The following is an 8,790-nucleotide window of genomic DNA, read 5'->3' as shown; positions in this document are numbered from 1 at the left end:
GAAGAGCAGCGCACGCTGACGAGGTCTCACCCCTCAGAGCCGCACAGGAGCTTCCAGGAGGATGGATGCGAGAAAGGCCTGGTCACTGGACTCGAAGAAACGGCGCCGGGCCTGGCGGGGAGCCCCTCCCGCACCTGCTGCGTTTAGGTTGAACCCGCAGGGGTGGGGTGGGAGGGGTCTGTCCCAGGGGCCGGGGAGGCCACGGGGCCTCGTGAATGCGCACGCCTGCAACAAGCCTGCACACCCTGGCGTCGCACGGAGCTGAGCACCTTTCCTGCGCCAGGAACCCGGACGCACAGCGAGCCGGCCTGGTGGCCAGTGCCCCGCTTCCACTCCCGGGATGGAGTCCGAGGGAGCGTGTTCAAGAGGCAGCTGGATGAGAAACTTAAGCCTCAACTGTCTCCCACTCCGTGCGGCTCCCCAGGGCGCCCGCCGCCCACCGGGCAAGGCCTCCCTTCTCTCTGCCTCTCCCCCTCTGCTTCGTGCACACACACAAGGGCACACGGCGCACACGCAGGCACATACAAGGACACCCTGGCAGGCGCAGACAAGGGCGCATGGCGCACGGCACACATACAGACGTGCGCAGACGGGCGAGAGCGCACACGGGACGCACGCGCCCGCCCAAAAGGGCTCCGAGGAGCCGGGGGGCCTGCCCCCACCCCAGCCCGTGCCACTGCAACCCCCGCTCCAAGCGCCCCGCGCTCACTCACTTGGCGCCGCTGCCGGCGCGCCCGGGCCCCGCGTGCACATCCTCCCGGCGGCCCCCGAGTCAGGGCGCGCAGCCGCATGGCCACTCCGCACGCCCGTGGAGAGCCCGGAGGGCCAGGCAAGGACACGGGACGCGGACCCTCCGGCGGAGGTGCCGGGCAGGGGAGCCTCCTACGCCGCAGCGTTGGGGAGTCCGGGAGAAGTCGACGCCTGTAGGCCCGAAGGGACGCGGCAGCCACCTCTGCTTCCACTCCACACTCAGAAGTCAGATGCAGGGAACAAAAGCCAGGCAGCGAGCGAGCGCACGGTCCCCTGGCGAACCTCCATCTGACTCGAATTAGCCCGCCCTCCCCCGCCCCGGGCCGCGAGGAGGCCAAGGCTTCTCAGCCCAACCCGGGGAGGGGGTGCAGAAACGCCCCCCGGGCAGGGTGGGGACGACCTTCCCCTGCTGCTGCTGCTGCTGCTGCTGCTGCTGCTGCTGCTGCTGCTCGGACCGGATTCCCGCGCCCTGGGCTAGCGCGCAGCCTGGGTGGACTTCAGACGCCCCAGAACACAGACCCGGGGGCTTCAGGCCAACACCCACAGACTCTGTGGCCTGGGGGCTGTAACTCTTCAGTCCCCCTGCACAGGAGGCGGCCAGGGCCCCTGGCAAGGGGCTCTGCCCGCCCCCAGTGGGTCGGCAGTGAACAGAGGAGAGACCCTCCGGCGGGAAGGCTTTCCTTTCCGATTTGCCTCTTCAACTCAGGAAACAAGGAGCTGCCTCTCTAGGAGGAGCAAGGATCGGGAGTGGAGGGGCTCCAGCAAGCTCAGCGCAGGGGACTAGGGGCCTTCCCCTCGGGGGTGGGGCCCCCAGCCCCTCACCGTCCCCACCACCCACAAGGCCACCCAGCTTCCCCCCATCACATCCTGTGTCCGGGCCCTTTTTCCTTCCCCCGTCGGCAATTTTAGGGAGAAATTCACAGCCCGGAGTCCAGGACGTGAGGGCGACCGGTGGCGGGGGGGAAGGGCGGGGCAGCCCCCGCGGAAGCCAGACACCGGGCGAGGGGGAGGGCCGCTCTGCTTGAAGGGCAGCCGGCTGGGGGGGCGGGGTGGGCACGGCCCCCGGGAGCATGGCCCTGTCCCCTGCCTGTCAGACTGCGCGGGACTGAGCTGCCGTGGGCTGATGTCACAGATGCCACCGCAAGCCGTGGAGCTCAGCTTCCCCGTGGGAGACGCTCCGGCCCCTCGGGACGGAGGGGAGGAAGGGAAGGCTGCTCAGGTGGTGGCCGTGGTGGCCGAGGCCACCTCCTTGCTTTGGTGGCCGCGGCGGCCCCCGCAGCCTGGCCTGCCCTGGTGCCCTGCCCTGTGCGGCTCCCGGGACCTGCGCCGCCCTCCTCGCAGGCCTGTGCTGGCCCATGGACTTCAGATCCTCCGCTCTGCGCGCAACTCCCGATGTCTTAGCTCCGCAGCGCAGCCTGGGTGGGCTAGACCAGGGCCTTTATGGCTAACACATGTGCGAATTCCAGCCGTGGATTCGGGGCGGCATTAACCTCTCAGGGTCTGGCGCTGAACGCCCGTCCTTCCGTTTCTGCGGCAGGACAGCGAAGCCGCTCGGGGCCCAGCCGCAGCGCGAGGCACCGCCCAGCGGGGCCTGACCCCCCGCTGTCCAGCAGGCGCCGCTTCCTGCAGGGCGCTGCCTCCCCGGGTCCAGTCACCCCTCGGTTCGTTCATCTGCTGGACGTGTTCACCGTCACTCGCTTCTTCCGCAGCGTGTTCCGACTTCAGCTTTTGCAGATGCCCCTCAGCCCTCCCTCTGCGGACGCAGCCTCGGCCCGGGGACGGCAGAGCCCCCAGAACACGCCTGACTCGCGGTCACGTCGGACTCCCCGGCAGCTCCCACAAGCCGGCGCCCAGCAGCCCGGGCAGGCCAGCTGGGTCCTGCCCAGGGACCCGGCCCCCAGCAGCCGGCAGGTGGCCCCCAACACAGCGAAGGCCGTGGGGCTCTGGGAGGGGGGCCCAGCCCAGGCCTGCCAGACAGGAAGCTCCCCGCTCGCCTCCCGCTTATTCAGAAGGCTCACCACTCAGAGAATCCCCACGATATTACCAATAATAGGTCACACGCATGTAACGCACCTCCCAGATGGTGACGACAAACGGTGTCACCCTGGCGGTGAGCGTTAGCAAGTGGGTCGTGGTCCCTGGGCCGAAGCCCGGACCACCGCGGCCTGTGAGGCGGACTTCCCCAAACGCAAAACGGGCAGCCCTGCACAGCCCCCTCGGCCAGCCCCTGCCCCACCCACAGCCCCCGGCACCAGCCCCCACCTCTGCTCGCGCCTCAGGCGCCTCCCGCCTGGAGCCCTGGAGACCACGGGCCTGCACGGAGGCTCTTGTGTCGCCCCGCTTCTGGCTGAAAGGGCGCCGTTCTGAGCTCAGCGCAGACAGACCTGCGCCTTCCCCACCGACCTCACCCTGCAGTGTGGCCGCCGCCTCGTGCCTCCCACCTGCAAGCCCTGACCTTTGTCTGGGGCTTTCCATACGTGGAACAGAGCAGAGCCGTGCACACTGGGGGCGATAAACGCTCTGCTCTCACTCCACAGAGCAGGGGCCTGCCGCGGCCGCCTGCCTCCAGTCACCCCCGAGGGTCTGGGGGCAGCTCCGTCCTGGGGCCCCTGGGGGCCCCAGGGCAGGAACGGAGCTGGCTCCTCTGGGTGCGCACAGCCCGCCGCCCGGCCTCCCAAGGGCTAGCCCCCCATGCTTCCCTCCGGCCCAGCGTCTACCCCTGGCCTCTGGGCCCCCAGCACCCAAGCGAGGCTCTTCCAGCCGGGGATGGACTTCGGGGGCACGGGGCCCAGACGAGGACAAGCTCCCGCATCCGGCCGCACCACCTGTCTGGGGCTGGACACGCAGGGCTCTGGGGGTGGCAGCCCCACAGGGGGACCGGCTCTAACACCCACACAAGGGCCGGTGACGGCGATGACATGGGTTACAAGCCAGTGAATGAAGTCGGCATCCAGGAGCCCAGTAAGCATCAAGAGGGGCAGGTCTCCCGGTGTAGGGGACCTGGGGGGGGCAGGGACGGCACAGGGAAGGCTGGGAGGGGGCTGGAGGCCCTCGGCTCCCATGGGTCCAGGGAGCTCAGAGAGCCACCTCTGCCATCTGTCACTGCTGCTCCGGAGGAGCTCTGCACAGTCTCAAATCACTTCCCTTATTTACTCTGCAGAGAGTATGTCTACGTCGGCGACGGAGGCGGCTGGGGCCAGGCCGACCATGGCCGTGTACGGGTGCATCCGCGGCGGCAGCACGACTAATTCGGCGGCTGGCGTCCCTGCGAGGGCACGGCCGGAGCCCAGCGGTGACCAGGTATCACCAGGCCCCCCCGCGGGTCCTGGGCGCTGAGCTCTTGACGGCCCCTGCGCCGCTCGCCCTCTCTAAGCTCCCAGCCCAGTGTCTGCGGTGAAGTCGCCTCGTGCTGAGGGCAAGTGCCTCCTGTCTGCACTGCCCGGCGCCCCCGACGTGGCACGCCTGCCGCGGGCCGGTCACACGTGTTCCCAGCTCCATGCCCGGGAGTGCCCGGGGGTCTCTAAGAGCCATAGGTTAAAAGCACTGAAACAGAAAAGACCCTTCGGTTGAAGTTGTTCTGCCGCATCCGCACAGATCTCCGCTCGGGCCTCTCCTCCTGGTCCTGGTCCTGGTCCTGGTCCTGGTCCTGTCGATGGCAGCGACGCTGGCGTGCCGGTCGCGCCCCTGGCCTTGTCCGGGCACAGGCCCTGGGCAGAGCCTCCCTCGCCCTCCCTCCGCCGCAGGCTCCGGCGCCACACCTAGGCGCACGGGCCGCCTGTCAGTAGTTCCTGTCGGGAGCAGCGAACCAGAGGGGAAACTGAGGACCCAGAGGCCTGAAGCAGGCGACCCAGGGAGCTGGCAGGGCCCAAGGGGGAGCATCGCCTGGGCCGGGACATCCCTGGGGACAAGGGGCCCCCCGCAGGGCACATCGAGCATTGAGGGAGCCGTGTGCTCCCTGCCGGCCCAGCAGGGACACCAGCGGAGCCGGCGGCCCCCTCCCGGGGGATGCAGGGCTGCAGGCCCCGTTCCCACTCGGGCTTCCCGCTGTCCTCCACGTCCCTCCACTTCCCGCAGGGGCCACGCGGGGGCTCGGCGGGCCCGGGAAGGACGCAGCAGCCCCGCTGCCTGAAGGGAGGGCGCTCGGTCCAGCCAATATAACCAGAAGGTCTTGGCCGCTGGCCACAGAATCCAGGCAGCTCCCGGGGCCCGCGGCCCCTCGCACACCCGGGGCTCCTCGGAAGGAACACGGTGGGGCTCTGGGCAGACCGAGCCTCGCGGTTTCTGCACATGCTCAGAACACGGCAGTGCTCATTTCCCGGCTCTCTCCCCGGGTTCGTTTCCTTCCCCCGCCTCCAAAAAACACAGAAAAAATGCTTTCTCTGCAAAGTCCATTTCCAACACGTGCTTTTCCCCTCCCTGACCAAAAGCAGCAACCGCTTCATTCAAGAACTTGCAGAGCCAAGGGGCCGAATGAACAGACGCCCCTGTCGGTGACGGCCCCTCTGCCCGGCCAGGGCCCGCCCCGCCTTCCTCCCCGGTCTCCCGCCAGCCCTCCACCGGGGGGACGAGGTGGGTGCGGGGCCACCCGCTCGCCCGCCGCTCCCGCCAGCCCCTGCCCGCCCCGTCCCGGAAACGCTGAGTCCCGCTCGGTCTCAGGACGCGAGGGTCACAGGTCCCCAGGCCTTGGCCCAGACTCTGCGCCCCCGCGGGCTCCTTGCCCACAGGCACACAAAATCGGAACTGCTTAGTTCCTCTGCAAACCTGCACGGCCACTGCACGGGACGGATTCTGCTGCTCTCAGCACCGGGAGTCCGGGCAGGGGACAGTCCACGGCTGCCGCTGCTCTCTGGCCTTTAAACTCTTCCCCGCAGACTTCCAGTTGGACGAGGGACGTCTGCTCAACGTGGAGGGAAACCAGCACGGCCTCGAACAGCCCCGGAGGGCAGGGCGTCCTCCGCACCCGCGCCCCGGAATCCGGGCCCCAGGTGTTCTGTTTCTCTGGCGGGGGCTCCAAGCTGGACCGGCTCCCGGGTGGGAGGGGCACAGCGAGGACACAGGGACCCACGCCGACCACTGGCCTGGGCTGGAGGCTCCCAGCCCAAGGCCCCACACCAGCCTCTGCTCTGCCAGGGCCTGGCACAGACGGTGACGGGGACAAAAAGGCACAGGGTTGGCTGGCCGAGCACCCCGAGCCCCCAGCCTTGTCTCGGGAGCCTCGAATTCACCCTGGGCTTTCACTGCTCCCAGTTCCCCCAGACGGAGAGGCTTCCACCGTCCCTGGACTGGGCACCCCCTCCCCGCCACCGACTGCTCCCAGCCTAACCCCGGAGCCTGTTCCCAGCCTCCCCGTGTGCCCGTGGCCTGCAGCTGGCTCAGGGACCGCTGGGCACCACACGTGGGGACAGAGAGCACATGGCCTGGGGCATCGCCCCCAGGAGGCGGCCCCGGGGGGACCAGGGCCCTTCTGCCACCCACGGCGTGTCTGCGGGTCCCCTCTGATGGGGCTGACAAGTCAGCACCCCTCAGGGAGCGCTGCTGGGTCCCCCCAGATCACACACATGGCTGTCCCGCAGCATCGCCGACACACCCGCCACGGGGTCCCCGCGGCCCGAGGCGGAGCCCCTCCCTGGACGTGTAACGGGACCGCACGGCGCTGCGGCTGCGGACCTTCTCCTCCGTGAACAAGTTTTAACTCCTACTCCAGCGTTTTTAAAACGCAAAGGCTGTTCTGTTCACCGCCACCACGGGGAGCCCACATTTTCATTCTCAGGGGGGCATAAAGCGCATGTTTACCGTTTGGAAGCCCTAATGTTAGTTACAAAAGCTTTTATAAGTTAGAGTTTTAAAAAGCTAAAGCTTTTTTATTATGAAACGAATACTTTATCCAAGGCACAACACTTACAAATTTCTTTTCCTCCTCACGTTCTCAGATGTTAAAACTGACCGACCTTTCTCGTGTTTACAGAAAAGACGCAAAAAGAAATTCCTAAACGTCGAAGCTTCTGTTCACGAGCCATCACGAGCTCACAGGTCTGGACCGCGATGGACCTACAGGCACGCCCGGACGGTGCGACCGAGTGCGTGCTTGGTTTTTAGCCCTCAGAAGCGATCAGCCACAGAAGTGCCACCGAGGCATTTTAATGAAACCATTTGATTTAATGCCACCGGGTGTGGAAACAAAATAAAATGTCGCCGCTAAATCCGGCGGATAAGCCGAACCCCTTTCCGCGGGGAGGAGGGGCGGCGGCGGGCGCGCACGGGCACTGGCTGGACTCGCGTCCTTTCCCCACGGGCCCAAACGCAGCTCGCTGAGCGGCGCCCCGACGCCGGGGGTGCTGTGTCTCCGCTGCCTCAGTTAAAATAAACTGAACGCGGGATGAAGCAGAGGTCGGGGCGCGTCCAAAGGCTCCCGGACAAACCCTGTGGCGGAGGCCGGGCACGGGTCCCGTGAACTCTTTTATCTGCATTCCCAGCGATTATCTCGAACCCCGAGGTGAAGATTAAATAAAAGCAGTGGAAGGGAAGGGGCTATGGATGTTCTGGGTTTGGGTAAAAAAGCTAAAGTTGATGAGCTGGAAAGCGTACAACCCTCTCCGCCCTGATTTGTGTGCTGTTCCCAGCCCAGCGCGGGGGCGTCTCCGGTGGCGTCTGCGTCCCAGCCCCATCGCCGTCCCACAGGGCAGGCGGACGCGCGACACAGCTGGCCACTGCCTGTCCCTGCCCTGCGCTGCAGGACCCGCCCAGGCCACACGCCCCCCCAGGGCCAGATCTCGGCTTCCTCTCGTCCTGTATCCGCCGGGAAGTACGTCACTTCGGGGACGAGGACTGTAAATCAACACAGACAGACGCCAGGTCGCTGGAGGCCGCTCCCTGCGATCACACCTGGGCTGGGCCCTGGAACCGGCGCCGCATATCGGCTGCCCTTTGCTTTCTGATTAGCCGTGGTTCGCGCCCGTCTCTCCGCCCGTCCTCTCAGGCCCGGCTCCAAGGGGCCGGTGCCTGGAGGGGGAGGCGCCCCACTGCCAAGGAGGGAGGGGCTGGGCTTGGAAACGGGGGCTCCAGGCTCAGGGGCCCAGGGGTGGAGGGTGGAGGCCAGCAGAGAGGATCAGTGTGGCCGCAGCGGGAAGCTGGGGACAGGCCCCAAGGTCGAGACGTCCCCCGCGGACGTGGGTTTGGAGGGAGCAGGGCCGGCCGGGCGAGAGGAGTCGGGCCTGCTGGGGCGGCACCTGCAGGCTTCCAGCTCTGGGGAACACGGGGGCAGCGGGGGCGCGGGCGCCGGAGCTCAGACACCAACCTGCCTCGGCTGAACCGAGGTGGGGGAGGGGTGAGCACAGGACACCCCTGCTTCCAGGGTCTCGGCCGCCACCTGCATGGGCCGCAGGGCCCGCCGACGGTCCCATCAGCAGGCCACGCCCACACGGCGCACCTGCTGCGTGAAAGGTCAGCAAGGCAAAGTCAGGGACATCCACCAAGGTCACAGCCAACAAGACAAAGTCCCTGTCCTCGAAGAACCTGTGTTCTCCTGGGAGAACAAGCCAGGAAACAGACGGTACGGAGATGTGTGACCTGCTCCCAAAGGAAATAAAGCGCCGGAATTGTGCCAGCGATGGGGGCGGTGGCAGGCGGGCAGTCTGAGGTTCCACGCACAGGGCCGAGATGGGGACAGCGGGGCCGAGCCTGAGGGACAGCGCGCTGGGGTGGGACCAGTCACTGCAGGCCCCCCCGGTGGAAGGGAGGGGCCCGCCCGTGGCCCCCGGGAGGACGTGGCCCGGGCCCGGGAGAGGAGAGAAGGCGGAGGGAAGGCGCGAGCAAAGGGGCAGTGGGGTGCGGCCGGCGCGGGCACTGGGGCGCACGGGGCTGGGCTTGGGCAGCCCCGCGGGAGCAGCGAGGAGCCTTCAGCCAGTCAGTGACCAGAACTGCGGCAGGAGACACCCCGGGAGGGACAGCAGAGGACTGGGGAGCACCCTGCACGCCAAGGACCCTGCCGCCCCACCGTCCCAGGAAGGAGAGCACCAAGGCTGGCGCCGGGAGGAGGGCTGG

Source organism: Pteronotus mesoamericanus, unplaced genomic scaffold (genome assembly GCF_021234165.1).
Source record: "Pteronotus mesoamericanus isolate MK-2021 breed Mesoamerican mustached bat unplaced genomic scaffold, CSHL_Meso_final contig_220, whole genome shotgun sequence".
NCBI classification, from domain to species: Eukaryota; Metazoa; Chordata; class Mammalia; order Chiroptera; family Mormoopidae; genus Pteronotus; species Pteronotus mesoamericanus.
This window is presented reverse-complemented; position numbering follows the sequence as displayed.